Genomic DNA, 17,769 nt, shown 5'->3' with positions numbered 1-17,769 from the left:
TTTGAATTTTCTGGTGAGACTAATGGCCACAGCACTTTATAGAGCTAAAAACAAAAGGCTATTGTTGAGTTTGTTATTGTTGCCATGTTGCTAGGAGAGCCTCTGCGATGGAATGTGCCATTCAATACAAGCTTTGCTTCTCTGGTACAACCCTACCATGTGCAGGGGACATGGCCCAGGTGCAAGGGGAGTGAGACCATACATTGCAAGGCCAAGGCCAGAACAGGAAGAGAAAGGGGAGATTTCCTCTTGGGCTTTGTGGGAGAAGAATCAAAGACTAGCACACAAGTCCTAAAATCACAAGAGGGTTCTTCAAATTTAAGAAATAAGCATACTTGAAAATTCCAAATGTTATGCTGTTTTTGCTTTTGTGGTCCCTAAACTTGCCCATTGCTCATTTGGTTATAGCAAACAGCAGTAAAATGGTCCTGAAATGTATATGATCATATTTTGTTGGAAATAGGCCATGCCCTGGCCCCAAGTTTGATTTGCTGCTCTTGGAAATACTCCAAGCATGGTGGTGGTATAAGAGTAGGATATTTGCCCAAACACCTAGTTGATCAGATCACCAAATACAGGTAAAGAAGGTGGCAGATGAACAGAACTGGATACACGTGTGTAAGACAAGTGACAATGTCCTCAATTATATGCTGGAATGAAAAGCACGTGTCCACCACTTTAAGCACCTGAATTCCAAATGACATCACCTTCCTTTGTTATTTGCATCCTAGAAAATACACCTCCAAGGATAATGTGTGCATATATATACATATATTTCCAGGGTGAGAGAAAGTATGAAGAATAAAGGGAGAACTGACGTACCATTTAACATTTTTGAAATGTTTGAAAACTGCCATTGGGAAAATCGTATATTTTGCTTAAAAAATGACACATTTTATTTAAAAATGTTCCTGCATTTTTTATTTCAGGAGAAGGGGAGGTAAGGGCTGTTGTTTAATAAAACCTCTCAAGGCTGAGCATGGCTGTCATTTCTGGAGTCTTTCTGCTGAGGCCATTTCTCCTGTGATCATGGGCTAAAGGGCAGAGCCGCATGCCCCCACACCTGCTTCTGAATTCTGAACACAGGCCAGAGGAGGGGAAGGGCAGGATGTTTGCAGAAGCAGAGCTGACCCTTGGGTAAAAATGGGAAAACACAAAGTGGTCAGGATAGATTCCAGAGTAGTTGGAGTTATAGGGAAATCTTCACTTCCAGTGCTCTCTAGATCCTCAGCACTACGCCCTGGCCAGCCCTGAGGTAGTGGAGCCCCCTCTCCTGCCCTCGACTGGCCACCCCTCTCACTGGATGAGTGATGTGCTCTGGCTCAAAGACCGAGGGGGCAGGTGGAGGATGCCTGCTGCGGAACGTGGGTGCTCCCTCCATCAGCATCTACTCACTGGGGAGAGGATCTGCAGCCGTCACCTCCAGGTAGAGGTCCTGGTAGAGCTGTTGAAGAAAATGGTAATGTCTGCATGGTCACTGGGACCACAACTCAAGGGTGGAGGAGACGGTAATGGGATGGGGTGAGGAGGAGGCTCCGGGTTCCACTCAGCTGCCCAAAGGCTGGAGGGATAATCTATGACCCTATCCCTAAGGGAGGGATGAAAGCCTTTGCCCTCCATGAAAGGATTCGAGGGGCCTGAGGACCTTCTTAGTGGCCCTGAGGTCATGATGCTAGTTTGTGCTGTGTTGTGTAGGCCACCTTTGTATTTTGCTATTGTGGGAAAACAGAGGCAGTGCAATGACTGAGGAAGAAGAAGAATGTAATTCTGTTGGGGGCTTGGAAATCTCCAGCAGGGTCCACCCATGGAAGAGGACACCCCTGGGCCAGGAGAGAGGAAAACAAGAGTGCCCAAGGCCTCAGCTTCTCCACTAAGCCCCTGTCCCCTCTGCAAGGGGAGAGGGCCACCAGCCGAACCAGTGTTACCTTGCCGAGATCCCAGAACTTGGGCTCCAGAAGCAGCAGTCAGAAGCTTCTGGAGCAGCTCATAGACCCCTGACCCAGGCCCCCTACACTCTCTGGTGGTCCTGGAGCAGCCTCCCGCTGGAACCGTCCTCTCACTGCTTCTGTAGAATTATGCCACAAGGGAGAAGCAGCTGGCAATACATGTGACTGGATTTTTCTTTTGTTTTGTTATAATGAGAAAGTGAAGGAATACTCGTGGGCCAATTTGTAGAGAGACAGAGAGAGAGAACATATTAAATATGCTATAAGGAAGGTGGTCTCTCATTTCCCTGCACATTGTTTGGCAAAGATGATGTCATTTCATTCACATGTCGAAAGTAATTGGTCCCTTACCAACCACCTATGAAATTAAGAGCATTTCACATAGATAGATGAAAGATTCAGGGAGCACGGTTTTCATTTATGATTATTTTAGTAATTTCAAAGTGAAATGTTTGCCAGACTAAACAACAAAGTTCTTTGCTTGTTTCAAGAGTCCTCGGAGTGTGAATCATGCCTTGATAGACTATTTTTTTTTTTTTCATTTGTAGTCTTCACTGAATCTCCAAACGATGGTACACCTAATTAGTCATCACCAGCAGATTATTGCTGGAGATAGACAACGCAAATCCAAAGACTTCTTGCAAGGTTTTCTGATGGAGTTCCTCAGACACTCTTTATTTTTCCAGTTCAGCTCACAGTCTTGGGCATCAAATGCTTTTTCTCACTCTCTAACTTTGTCCCCATCATTTCTAACAAAAACACAATTACATTTTGCTCTCAATTCAAGATTCCAGGACCAGTAAGATGATACCAGGGTTGGGTATCCACTGAACAGGAATGGCCAGAAAGATCCAGGAACTGAAATTGGGTTAGCAGATTACAGCTTTGGTGACCCTGAGAAGTTGAGCCCCCAAACCATGGCTCTACCCTAGGAGAGGCAGAGTCAAGGGGTTTGGCATCAGGCAGATATTGCAAACCCAAGAAGGCAATACCCACAATTCAGGAACTCAAAAATCAGAGATGCAGCTAGGTAGCAAACACAGGGTGTGGGAGCCAGGAATAAGCCAGGAAGAGACTGGGGAAAGTCCCCATGGCTGTCACATGCCTCCCACCAGGGCCAACTAGAATCCCAACCGCAGAGGCTGGGCCCATTGGCGACCCCAAGCAGCACCCACAGTCTGGAGTGTAAAAGGGGGTGGAAGCGCAGCCACCTGACAGTGATTGTAAGGGAGCAACTATTCCACGTTTCTTGATACATGCAGCAGTTCCAAGATGATGTACGTAAGCATTCTCAGTCTCATTGGGTTCTTCTGTACATCAACTGTAGTGACGTCTGCATTTCACAAAACATGTGAAACTCAAGGTGGCTGTGTACAAACATGAAGAAGGGATGCAATATTCAGCTTATGTAGATGAAGATGAAGTATCATTTCATGTGGTGACAGGGTAGCTGGCAGTGGTAAAGAGTGGTGAACTTTTGGGGAGGCATGAAAAAAAATATTGTACATAGAGCAGAAAGTCAGAAAGCAAAAATGTGAAGGTCCCAGGAGCTATTTTAGAGCAATGCTTCCCAGCCTTTTTCTAACCCATGGCATTCAGAGAAATTATCATTTTTCTTTTCTTCTTTGACATTTGTTTTAAATTCCAGGGTACATGGGCAGGATGTGCAGGTTTGTTACATAGGTAAATGTGTGCCAAGGTGGTTTGCTGCACAGATCATCCCATCACCTAGGTATTAAGCCCAGCATCCATTAGCTGTTCTTCCTGATGCCCTCCCTTCTCTCGCCCCCCACTCGCAGGCCCCATTGTGTGTTGTACCCACCATGTGCCAGTGTGTTCTCATCGTTCAGCTCCTCCTTGTAAGTGAGAACATGCCATATTTGGTCTTCTGTTCCTGGGTTAGTTTGCTGCGGACAAAATGTGGCATGAGAATAACGTGTAATAGGAGCACAACATGAGGCTTCTCACTCCATCCATGTCTCTGCAAAGGACATGATCTTATTCCTTTTTATGGCTGCATAGTATTCCATGGTGTATGTGCACCACATTTTGTTTATCCAGTCTATCATTGATAAACTTGGCATTTGGGTTGATTCCATGGAGAAATGATCATTTTTCTGAGGCACTCTTGGATAAAGGTTTGCTTGCCGCTGAAGGCAAGAGGTTCTGGGTTTCAGCCCTTGGGCACTTGCCTGGATGCCCTAAGGGTTACATTGGGGGCTAAGGGTAGTCACTCTCTCCTCACACTTGGAACTCATTCAAGGTTCTAAGTTGAGGAGCTCAATTCTAGAAGACTGGGAAGGAATAAACAGAAATGAAGCATGTCACAGTGGACTTTGGATCAGTCTACAAAAACCCATACCTGCTGTGGGCCAAACTCCACTTACACTAGGTGTAAATTCCTGCTCTCAAGGAGCTCCCAGAAGACAGACAGAATGGAGAAAGAAAAGCACTTGTTATGACGAACTGTGACCCACGGGGTGCGATGAGAAGGTGAGTTTATTCTTATCGCCACCTCCTTTTAGAGCATTTGCTAAGGCCCACCCTTTCACAGCCTGGGGAAAACTCAGGGGCCCATAGCTTTCCTCATCACCTTTAGACATTAAAAGTGTCCCAGTTGCTTAAATCTCAAAACATCAGCTCTTTCCAGTAATTAATAAGTTGAATCAAATGTAATAATCAAAAGTATCATGCTTCATTTACGCGTAAAACTTCTCCTGGTCCCCCACCCCCATTGCATTGAGGATGGAGTGCAGTGGTAGTCATGGCTCACTGAAACCTCAAAATCCCAGGCTCAAGAGATTCTCCTGCCTCAGCCTCCTCGGTGCTAATGGCTGCTGCAGCCAGGTGTTCACTCCAGCTGGTTTCTGAGTTCCCCAGGATCAGATCAGGGAGGAGAGAAGGAAGATGAGCAAAGGCCTGGAGGCCAGGGTCGCAGCAGTTGGAGGCCAGGGTTGCAGCAGCCCTTCTCTTGTGCGGTGCCTTCACAGGTTCTTTTGAGACCCTCCAACTCTCCATTCCCTGCTGGACCACTATCCTGGGGCTGTGTCCCCTGGAGCCCCTTGGGGCCCTGAATGCATCTCTTGCTGCATTGCTTATGGCTCTTCCTCAGCCCCAGGGAATCTGAAGTCACTTCCTATTGGGGCTGCCTCACTCTCTATTTGGCTCCTCTTACTCCCTCCTTTCCCCGAACAGCCCTCACCAGTCATGGGAAACACGACGAGTCCTTTGTACCCAACTCTGAGTGCAAGCTGACCCCAACACCACAGAGCAACCAACTAGCCAGACTCCCCACTTCTCAGCCAAACACCAGCCCACTGCATCCCCCAAGCATCAGGAGGCACCCCTACACCTTGGCTTGAGGTAGGGCAAGTGACCTCATTCTTTCTTCCAGGTGAAGCCCACAGCAGAGCTTTCCTCCAAAAATTCCCTACTGTAAATTTCAATTCTTTTCTTGGCTTCTCTCTCATCTTTTATATAGTCTGGAGGTGGGTGGTTGGCTGAGAGTACAAAACTGGTTTCCATAAGCACTTTTTGCAAATCTTGCATCTCACTTTGGAATGTTCTATCTATTGCTTTGGGGCCTCACTTGAAACTGAGACTAAAATAATTCCAATTTAACACCTAGTACAGCAAAGAGCATCCCCCTTTTTTGTTTCAGGGCATAGCACATACAGAAAATGATGATATTTGTGTGGTGCTCTTGGGTAAATGGATGTGCTTTCCATGGTGAGAGCTAACTGGCCAAGAGCTCCAGCTGCTCCAGCTGCCCAATGTGGTCAACTCAAGGCCTAGGGTATAAGCACAACCTATTTGCAACATGCCAAGTGCAGGGTCTTCACAGATTCTTTCGAGACCTTTCTATTACCCCTTCCCAGCTGGGCTATAATCCGGACCCACGCCTGTGTTATTTGATGTTGTTTGGGAAGCTGTGTGCGAGGCTGTGGATGACACTGGGAGTGATGCAGAAGAATAAACTATTCATTCAAGCTGTAGCATCAGGCTGCCTGGAGGGGGTGATGCCTGAGCTGGGTCTGCGTTTTGAAGGATGAATAAGAGTTCTCTAGGCAACTGCCTTAGTCTGTTTTCTGTTACTTAAAACAGAATACCTGAAGCTGGGTAATTTATAAAGAAGAGAAATTCCTTCTTTCTTTCTTCCTTCCTTCCTTCCTTCCTTCCTTCCTTCCTTCCTTCCTTCCTTCCTTCTTTTCCTTCCTTCCTTCCTTCCCTCCTTTCTCTCTCTCCCTTTCTTTCCTTTCTTTCCTTTCCTTCCTTTCCTTCCTTCCTTCTCAGGGTCTCACCCTGTGGCTCAGGAGAGAGTGCAGTGGTGCAACCGTAGCTCACTGCAACCTCAAACTTGCAGGCTCAGGCAATCCTCCTGCCTCAGCCTCGCAAGTAGCTAGGACTACAGGTGGGTGCCACCATGCCAAGCTAATTTTTAATTTTTTGGGAGAGATGGGGTCTCCCTGTATTACCCAGGCTAGCCTTGAACTCCAAGCCTCAAGCGATCCTCCTGTCATGGTTTCCCAAAGTGCTGGGATTACAAGTGTGAGCCACCATACCCGGGCAGAAATGTATTCCTTATAGTTTTGGAAGCTGAGAAGTCCAAGGTCGAGGGGCTGCCCCTGGTGAGAGCCTTTTTGATGCTAGGGTCTCTACAGAGTCCTGACGTGGCATGGGACATCATGGCATGCTAGCTCGGGTCTCTCTTCCTTACGGATCAAGATCCCACATGAGTTTCGGAGGGCACAAACATTCAAACCATAGCAGTAGCCACCAGAGCAAGGACATTCTGGGGAACACAGTGTTTGGTACAAGGGGTGCACTCAAGCATGTGACGGGCAGGAGGGAAGTGGTTGGGTGGGAGGCTGGAGGCTCCATCCTGGGCAGCCCTTGCTTTCAAGACCTCCTCACGGCTGTGCCCTGCAGCAATTTCACCTCAGCCTCATTCACAATTCCTTCTTCTTCTTCTGACATCTAATTAATTATCAAGTTCTTGTTTTCATCTTTTAATTATTTTCCCATCATCCCATTCCTTCCAGGCCCACACTCACTGCCATGGTCTTCATTGTCTTACTACTGTGAAGGCAAACGTCACACGCGTGATCATCCTTGCCCTGTTTCCCTCTGCCAATCCAATTTCTATGCTGCAGCAGCAGTGATGTTAAAATATCAGGCCAGGATTAACTTCCCCCTCCAATCATTTTATTTCTCACTCCATGAACTCTCCTTCCTTCCCGTAACCTGCCCAGGCCCAGGCACTTTCCCCAATGACTTCATCGGATCTCCACTCAAATAGCACTCTAACAGAGACCCTCCTATAAATGACAGCACCCTACCTCCAAGACTCCATTTCCTTACCTGGCAGCATTGATTGTCACTTGACATGTTGCATGTTTATTTCATCGTTGTCTGCCCCAGCAGAATGTGAGCTCCAGCAGGCAGGGATTTGATCTTGTCTCTTGATGCCTCTCCCATGCCTGGCTGGTAGGAGGCCCTCAGTGATAGTTGTTAAATAAATGGGTGGGTAATCCCAGCGGTGAGGCTGAGGCAGGAGGATTGCTTGAGGCCAGAAGTTCAAAACCTCCCTGGGCAACATAGCAAGACTCCCGGCTCAACAGATAATTTTTAAGTTAGCCAGGCATGATGGCTCACACCTGTAGTCTCAAGTACTCGGGAGGCTGAGGCAGGAGAATCACTTGAGCCCAGGATATTGAGGCTGCAGTGAACCATGATCACGCCACTGCACTCGAGCCTGGGTGACAGAGTGAGACCCTGAGTCTATAAACAAATAAATAAGTGAATAGAGTGAGGTGTGAGGAGACAAGCAAACTCTGACTCACTTTATACTTACAATTTCTTTGTGGCATATAAAGCCATCCTTTTTAATAGCAACCATTCTATATTTATTGAAGATTTACTCTATGAGCAGTGCAATGCTAGCTATTTTATGTGTGTTATTTCAGTCTCCACAATAACCTATGAAATAGGTACTATTTCTAGCTCCCCTTTTCATGTAAAGGCCCCTCGACTTTGGACTTCTCAGCTTCCAAAACTATAAGGAATACATTTCTGCCCAGGTATGGTGGCTCACACTTGTAATCCCAGCACTTTGGGAGCCCATGACAGGAGGATCGCTTGAGGCTTGGAGTTCAAGGCTAGACTGGGCAATAGAGGGAGACCCCATCTTTGCCAAAAAATTGTTTTTTTTCATTTACTTATAGTAAATAAAAATATGTAATAATACATTAAAACATCAGTAATGTACACTTTACATTGCACAAACTCTGGCAACTTGTTTATTTTTTCAGATCTTTTGCCATGTACACATACACGCACATATAGTTGACCTGGAGTTTGTGTATGTGTTTATTTGCTTCTTTCTTGTTTTTGCTATTTTACAAAAATGAGATCTCATGATATATATTGTTCCACAAGGTGATGTGTTTCAGAGAATTTTTTTTTTTTCATGAAAGTTACCAAGATGGACCTCATTGTTTTTTTTCGACTTGCATATGTAGGATATACCATGATGCATTTAATCTCTTCCTACTGATTGACATTCACATTGGTTTTTTGGTTTTGTTTTGGCTGTACTCTGTTACAAACAATTTTGCAATCAATCTATCTTTCTATATTGTCGATCGGGGCCCAGGTATGTAAGGACATCAGGAGGGAGATTCCTAAATGTGAAATTGCTAGGTCAGCAAACACGCACGTTCTATTTATTTATTATAATATGATACTAGGGTTGTGGTTTCTGTAGCAAACATGCCTTGCGGCTGACCCACATCCCCTCCCAGCTCCCATCTCCTGTGTCTGTCCCAGCTCTTTGCCTGAGGCTTTCTCTGGCCGCAGAACTTGTTCTGTCTGTGTCTGAGCCATGGAGTTAAGCCCCCTCACCCCGCCCCACCCCAGCAGCCTTCAATCAATGACCCACAGGAATTGATGGTTAAATACCTCCTTGGCTGGGTGGGTTAATTCAGGTACATGTTTTATGCTGGATCACAGTTTCCAGTTGCCCACAGTGGTAACTTGATTGACAGCACACTCTTCATTCACTCCCTCGCCTGCCCAGTCTCCCTTCCTTAATCCCCCACTGATATTTCTTAGGGTGAACCCCTAAACAAACGCTTGCACTCAAATCTTGTCTCCAGGTCTGTTTCTGGGGAACCAAAACTAAGAAACTCTTTTTAATTATGAAAAAAAGTAAAGTTTGTTCTTTAAATAAAAGTGATGCATATACTTTGTTTTTTTAAGTATAAAAAGACAGAAAATTAAAAGTAAACATCATCTTCTAACCCAAAGGTAATAACAGTTAATAGTGTCCTTCATTTATTCCAAGAAAGAGACATGATTATACAAATATATATACACACATCCTTTTATATTTACAAAAATGGAATAACACTAAACACAATGCAGCCAGGCGCGGTGGCTCAGGCCTGTAATCCCAGCACTTTGGGAGGCCGAGGCGGGCAGATTATGAGGTCAAAAGATTGAGACCATCCTAGCCAACATGGTGAAACCCCTGTCTCTACTAAAAATACAAAAAATTAGCTGGTCGTGGTGGCACTTCCTGTAATCTCAGCTACTCGGGAGGCTGAGGCAGGAGAATCACTTGAATCCAGGAGGCGGAGGTTGCAGTGAGCCGAGATCCAGCTACTGCACTGCAGCCTGGCAACAGAGCGAGACTCCATCCCAACAACAACAAACAAACACGATGTTTGGCACTTTTACCCACTTAATGATACATCTTGGAGAGCGTCGATACTTACATATACAGAACTTTTAGTGGCCTTGCATTTTAGGGCCACACCACACGGTTTTTAATCAGTCCCCTATTAGAGAACATTCAGTTGTTTCTAATATGTAGTTACCATCAATCTGTGACAAATATTTTTGTACATATATTTTAGGTCATTTAAAAAATTTTAAATCATAACAGAATCGCTGGGTCAAGGTGTAGGTGCATTTTGTTTTTGTCTTTTAGATATTACTGTTTCTTCCTCTTCAAATAGGCTGTACTGATTTCTACTTCTACCAACAGTGTCTGAATGCCTGTTTCGCCACACCTCCTCAACACTGGATTTATCAAACATCTTAATATTTACTAATCTGTTAGGTGAAATAAGTATTTAATTATTTTATTGTGTGTTTCTTTGAGCATCTATTCATATATTTATTGTCATTTATGGTTCATCCATGAATTATCTGTTTCTATCCTGGACGTATTTTTCTATGGGATTTTTTGGTCTTCTTCCTTTTGGTTTCCAAGAGCCTTTATATAGGGTATGGCTATTAACCTGTTAGATATGGTGTTTATATGTCCTCCCATTCTGTGACTTTTCTTTAACTTTGTTTAATAATGATGAAATATTCTCTTATACAAGAGTTTTACATTATTAAATCAAGTCTATTCATTTATTTTCTTGGTTTCTGGATTTTATGTGATGCTTGAGAAGTCTATTCTCCAATTTTATAAAAATATCCATCTGTATTTCTCTTAGTTCTTTCATTTTTACATTTGCATCATTAATTCATTTGGAGTTTATTTGGTGTTTGTTGTGTTTGAAGAAACTACAAAGAAATGAGAGTGAAGCAAAGAATACAAGCCTGGCTTAAAAGTGCTGAACACCAGTCAGTGGCTTTTGCCTGTAATCCCAGTGTTTTGGGAGGCCAAGGCAGGAGGATCATTTGAGGCCAGGAATTCAAGACCAGCCTGGCCAATAAAACATTACAAAATTAGCTGGGTGTGGCTGAGGCGAGAGGATCCCTTAAGCCCAGGAGATTGAGGCTGCAGTGAGCTGGGATTGCACCACTGGACTCCAGCCTGGGTAATACAGAGAGACCCTATCTCTTAAAACAAACAAACAAAAAAATGTACTGAATGCTTGGGTGGTGATATTGGGGAGTTGCCATTGATCAGGACCTGCTAAGGGGTTTTCCTTCATGAGGAAGGTGGTCCAGGGTCATTTTCCAGGGCTATTATCGGTGTGTGCCAGAGCTAGCAGGTACTGGCTCATGAGTGCCAATTTATTATGTGTTATATGTTATACAGCCATTCTTATACGTTAAGTCCTATTACATTATAATTAAACAAATAATATTTTTCAGAAAGGTAAAAACATTTAAAATCTACCACTTCCAAATCATTTTACCATGTTGTCTTCTTACATATGCCTCTGAGGTTATTTACTGCCATCGTATCTATGTGGTGGAAATAGTACATAATGTTGATATCACATTGGTTGCTTGAATTGGCCACGGTGGGAGTATTCACACCTCGGATCTCAGCAAATGCTACCAGTCAGGTTCCTTTTTTTTCCTTTGGACATTAGCTGATAAGCATTTACCAGCACACCCCGACTTTGCCTGTCTCCAGATATGCTTATTCAGGGAAGAGGCAGGTGTGCTGGAGAGGAAATCCCAGCATCCGTTAGGGAATCAGACTTGAGAACAGTTAGGTTCTGCCCAGTCCTACCACTCTACGATTCCAGGATACTCGTGATTATTCTGCATGGCTACATTGCCAAGGGGAATTTAGCTCAGAAAAACCTGCTTTAGGGGATTTCTCCAGAGTCTTCACATTCCTAACCTGGATCTCATTTTGGTGTAATTTGGCCCTCCGATGAGGCGTGCACAGGATTTTCCCTGCAATGTCTCAGATTTAGATTCCAACATGGCAGTTCAGACCTATAGATAGAATTATTTATCATCATTCATCTGTTTTCCATTTAATATTAAGTGTTCTTAAAACATTTGACTCTCTGTAAATGCTGTCCAAGTAGCCACAATGTATTGACATTTTTACTTACTCTCTTCCACATGGCAGCTCATATTTTGTAGAGAGCAAAAGAAGGTTGGGGAAAACAGGGTTTGGGATCTCACACCCACTCTTGAAATAAGGGAAGCATTATTTATCCCAGTTATAAAGAAGAGCCTTTGTTTTATCTTTGTAAGTCAGTTTTTTTAAAGAGCTAAAAACATGTAAAATACATAAAAATCACAGGAAAAAATATATGGTTCAAGTAGCTGTTACATAATTGTATGAGAACCTTCTCACTGAGAATATGAGAAAGTGACTTTTTCTGCTTCAGTATTGTATTTTAAAGATAAGACTTGTAAGTGTTAGCACAAATTTAGAAATTCCTACTAAATCAATTAGAACAATAATTTTATGCCTTCATGTCCTGAAACAGACCCATGTACCATATTAATAATGTTTTGAGGGGTACATTTCACCAGGAGCTTTAATTATTTTTTACAAATATACCTTGGAAGTCATTTTTGCCCACATTTCACAGATGGTTAGATTGGTCTATTCACTGGCTCTGAAACATTCCAACCTAATTTCCAGCTTCTCTCCATCTTCCTACCTTAAATGCCATCCGCCTCTTTACCATGGAATCATCTCAAGTCTTCAAGATTTTACAGTTTTTCCATAATTATTCCCAAGTTGAGTGATGCATTGCTTTTCTGGACTTATAACAATTTTTCATATCACCCATTTGGCACCTGATTATACTTTCTCTTGTAACTTACATTGTTAGGCAATTTCTACTGTCTTTACAGTTGACCCTTGAACAACGTGGGTTTGAACTGCATGGGTCCTATTATATGGAGATTTTCTTACATCTCTGGCACCCCTGAGACAGCAAGACCAACCCTTCCTCTTCCTCCTCCTTCTCAGCCTGTTCAATGTGAAGACCAAGAAGATACAGATCTTTATGATGATCTACTTCCACTTCATGAATAGCAAACTTATTATCTTCTCCTTATGATTTTCTTAATAACAATTTATTTTCTCTGGCTTCTATTATTGTAAGAATATAGTATAGAATACATAGAACCTACAAACTATGTATTAATTGACTGTTTATGTTATCAGTAAGCCTTCCGGTCAATAGTAGGCTATTAGTAATTAAGTTTTTGAAGAGTCAAAAGTTATGCATGGATTTTTTATTGCAGTGGGACTCAGTGTCCCTAACCCCTGTGTTATTCAAGGGTCAACTGTAGTTTTACCTCAACATTCAGACAAGAGGTTCTGATTCTGAGATGTGTAGACTCCTTTGGGACTTTAGGGAAATTGGTGATATCATAAAATTATATGTAAAATTTTGTGTACGTGCCAATGTGCTTTTTTAGGGGCAAAATTCCTTATTGTTACCAGATTCTCAAAGGGATTTTTGACCCAAGAGTCTAGTCTCCTGGAGGAATGTAATTATATGATATGCTTTATTATATTCTTCACAATGTCTTCAGTAACTCAGCTGAGTAATTAAATGGGCACAGGATAGATCTAATGTTTTCACTTATTTGCCATCAATTAACATCTTATTTTCCAAACCATGGAAGATGGATAATAACTTCTATTTCCATCTCACAGATGTAATGAACATATATGAAGATAATAGATGTGTCAAAGTTTTGAAAAGTTAAAAATAATACCTTATGGTTCTGATAGCCCATGTTGAGAGATGCGATAAGGAAATTCTGCACTTCCAGAATTCACCATCATTTTTATTACCTTTTCTGAATCTTCTTCTAGAGCAGCAGAGCTTGGAAAATGTCTTGTCCCTTGACTTCGACTTCAGCAGCATTGATTTCCAATACCACCTCTCACCCAATAGCTTATTAATAAAAATTGCCTTATCTCCTGTTCATTACTCTCCAATTTTTGACAATCTTAAGTCCTGATTAATTACCATTGTCCCCAGTACTATTCCTATTATAATTCTTGGCGGCTGCAATATTCTTGCAGATGCTGCTTCTAATATCCTGACTCCTTATTCCTGGACCTTCACTTTTCCAGTGATCTTGTCCTCCACTCCACTTTAGTCACCACCTCCCATGGTCAAACCTAGACCTTGTCTTTACCAATAACTACAATCCTTCTGTTGTAGGCAGAATAACAGACCCTCACAAAGATGTCTACTTTCTAATCCCCAGAATCTATGAAAATGTTAGATTACATGGCAAAGGGAAATTGAGGTTGCAGATGGAATTAAGGTTGCTATGCTGGATTATTCAGGTGGCCCCAGTGTAATCACAAAGGTCCTTAAATATGGAAGGCAGAAACAGAAGAGGTCAGAAGGGTGTTCTGGATAACTCTACCCACTATCACTGGATTTGCAGATGAAGGAAGATGGCCATGAGCCAAAGAATGTGGTTGGCTTCTATGTCCTGGAAAGGACCAGGAAATGGATTCTCCCTAGAATATCCAGAAAGGAACAAAGCCATGTCAACACCTTCATTACAGCCCAGTGAAATCTATTTCAGAATTCTGATCTCTAGAACTACTAATCACACATTTGTGTTGCTTTAAGCCAATAAATTATGATAATGCATTACAGCAGCAGGAGGAAACACATACACCTTCCTTTCATTAGCAGATGAGGCCCAGGTTGCCTTCATGCATCCCACTCTATTTTTGCAATGTACTTCCTCTAGTACCCTACTCTGATAATATTTTGATCCCGCTAAATCCTGTAATCCATTGATCCTATAACCTTTTTACTGCCTCTCATTACACTCCCCTGTGTTTTTCCTACTTGAGCAGCTCAGATTCGATGACCAAGTGCTGGAATCACTCACCTGCAACTCTCAACTGCAGAGTAATTCAGTTAAATCCAACCCTCTCCCTATCTTGTACTTGAATCTGCTAGTTGAATATGGTTGGAAAAAAACACACAGCCAATCTGACTGGTCTCACTTTAAGTTCATGACTCTAAAATATCACATGGGACCTTAGTGTGCCAGGAAGTCCCTGCTGGGATTTCACGATCCTTCCCTCTCTAACTTTCCTAGGAGACTATTTCACAAATTGTCTTCTCTCTGGAAATATCCAAATTCTTTTTCTCTATCTTCACTCTCTGCTGATTTTGTGTGTAGGTAACCTTATTACTTATTCCATTGAGAAAACAGATGATCAGAAGACTTCCTTAAATCCCCACCACCCTACATACCCACTCACCCACCTACACGTCTTCCCTCCCATAGCTGTGAACCATTGGTGAGGGCAGGGAAGATTCACCAGTCACATCTCCTGCTTCTGTCTCCTTTGGTTCCATGAAATCACTTTTCCCACTTTCCATTGGATCACTCTCATCAGCATACAGACATTCTGCTATTTCTCCTGTCTTAGAAGAACCCTGTCTGGGCCCCACATCCCCTTCTGTCTCTGCCCTACTCCTCTGCCCGCCGAGAGGTGTCTGCACCCCTCTCCTCCTCCCATCTTCTCTTGAACTAATAACTCCAGTAGGGTTTTTGTCCTCTCCTCTACCCTGAAACTACTATTGTCCAAGTCACCAAGGCTTCCCCAAGGCTAAATCCAGTCATCAGTTTCTGGCCCTCATCTTACCTGACTTGTCAGTAGCACCAGATACTATCTCTGGTCTGGATTCTTGCAAACGTCTCTAACTGGGTTCCCATCTCCTGCCTTTGGGACTGTACAGTCTATTTTCTACTGGGCAGTGGAGGATTTCTGTTTCATTTTGGTTTTAGTGAGTCACATTATGTTGCTCCTCAGCTAATCACACTCTAATAACTTCTCAGCTCACTCAGGTAAAAGCCAGACTTCTCTCAGGGACCTTCAAGTGCTGCGTAAAATGGCCTGAGGTCACTGCCTTCATCTGCAGACAGGCTCTGGGCTCACTTTGCTCTAGCTTCGGACCTCCTGGCAGCTCCTCAGACTCACCAAGCACCTTTCTCCCTCAGGCCTCTGTCCACTGACTGTGCCCTCTGCCTAGAACAGTCTTCCCCAGAGGCTGATGTGGCTTGTTCCCTTCTCCTTCCAGATTTCTTATCAAGGTGGTGTTCCTGACACCCTCCAACACGAAGGAAAAGCACGTCCTGCTCTGTCCCACCCCTGCTTCTTCGTTTTACCTTATACTTTTTCCCATGGCATGTATCATTATCTGAGATTGTATATATATAATATTATTCAGTTACATATAATAAATTATATACTAGTACAGGCCTATGCCCCCTACATGTGACATTCTGGTCACATATAGGACATTAGTTCCATAAGATTCTAATACTATTATTTTCCTGTACCTTGTCTATGTTTAGATATGCCTAGATACACAAATATTTACCATTGTGTTCCAGTTGCCTAATGGCATTGAGGACAGCCACACACTGTACAGGTGTGTAGCCTGGAAGCTATGGGCTATACCACATGGCCTACATGTGTAGTGAGCTAGACCATCTAGGTTTGTGTGCACTCTGTGATGTTCGCACAGTGACAAAATGGCCTAACGATGTATTTCTCAGAACATATCTTCATCATTAAGTGAGCCGTGGCTGTTTATGTTTATGTAATATATTATATATGTATATTAAATGTATTTATAGACACATACAGTATATATATATGTATGAGTGTATTTCTATGTGTGTCTGTCTACATATGCATGCATAATTATTTCCCTCACCAACTAAACTATAAATGCCACTGAGGCAGGGAGCTTTTTTGTTCCTGGCTATACCTCCAGCAGCTAGGAAAGTGCCCCGTGTACTGCTGAATACGTTTGTTGAATCAATAGAAGAAAGAATAAATGAATGAATGAATTTAAGTAAAGCTGAACGCACACTCAAATGGATCACAGCTTGACTGCAGATCTTTGTTGTCATTGTTTTGCAGCCAGGCAGGCAAGATGAGCTTCTCCTAGCTTTGTGTGTGTCAGCTTCAGTACTTATCAAATATTGATAAGTTTGATCTTGGGATTTAGTCTACCTAATGTGTTTCAAACCTCAAGAGGCATCTTTTCTAGGGAAGTCCTAGAGTTCTGTGATGTCACCACTACCTAGATTTCTTTGTTGTCTTTTGACAATCTTCCCTTAAATGCATGCTTCTCAGGGGATAAGAATAAGGAATAGAAGTTAATTATTGATGTTGTCAGTGAATGTTTTCTTCGATATATGTGAAAATCATTGCCTTTTTTCAGGAGAAGCTTACCAGAGTAAAGAAGCACTGTGTTCTCCACGGTGAAAGTGAGAAGCTCAATTCTAAAACACCATTTGAAAATCATGTCTGTCCAATAAACAGTGTATAATGATTGGGATACCCTAATACCATTCTTATATTTACTAAGGGATGTGCGGAAATACACACTCCTAGAAAAATTAATCCATTTAAATTTTTCTCTTTCATTTTTAAATTCTTTAAGCCTCAACAACCCAAGAGTGTAGGATACATTTATACCTGGGCTATTAGAGCTATTTTAAGTTTTAACTATTCCAAGTTTCCATCCTCTCACAAGGAAATGTTAGCAACTCATGGTTAATCTGGGCCATGAGCAGAAAGAATTTTTCCCTTTCTCTTATTTTGATGTAAAGGAAAAATTTCTGTAGAAACACATGTTTTTGGAAACACTGGACTTAAGAGAACACTTTGTGGTGGAGAACTATGGAATTTTGATCAGACCAAACACTGTACTACTTATATCCATCCCTCTGAATGAAAGATACAGCACATGTAATAGTGGGAAACTGAGGTTTGCCAGGGCTTAGACAATGTGTTTATGACCAATTCAAGGGATCTTAAATGGCAGATAAGTTATTTTCAATGTTTCTGTAATTCTCAAGTGCAGGAATGATGCTGCATGATAGCTGACCACCAATGGTGGGTGTTAAGAATTCCATTCATTGGGTATTAATAGCATCAAGATTATAACTGTCTTACATCCTTGCTTATTTCATAATCTATTTCTGGAACCAGAGATTTGGAGGTTCACCAGGTCTGCAATCCTGTCAGCTTTGACTTGATCAGTGGGAGCCAAGCGCATTAACCCAAAAGATTCAACTGAGAGAGGGA

General features: G+C 42.7%; 1 long non-coding RNA gene across 1 annotated transcript in view; it reads left to right on the top strand.

Moving 5' to 3' along the window:
* Positions 1-1,139: 1,139 nt before the first annotated feature.
* The window catches only part of LOC117082737, a 78,702-nt gene continuing 62,072 nt past the window's right edge, over positions 1,140-17,769 (top strand). Inside the window, exon 1 of the long non-coding RNA XR_004436752.1 lies at positions 1,140-1,459. This is a non-coding gene — a long non-coding RNA (uncharacterized LOC117082737). The remainder of the gene's footprint in view (positions 1,460-17,769) is intronic.

Source organism: Trachypithecus francoisi, unplaced genomic scaffold (genome assembly GCF_009764315.1).
Source record: "Trachypithecus francoisi isolate TF-2019V2 unplaced genomic scaffold, Tfra_2.0 Lachesis_group9, whole genome shotgun sequence".
NCBI lineage: Eukaryota > Metazoa > Chordata > Mammalia > Primates > Cercopithecidae > Trachypithecus > Trachypithecus francoisi.
Note: the sequence above shows the minus strand (reverse complement) of the source record. Positions and strands in the feature narration are given on the sequence as shown.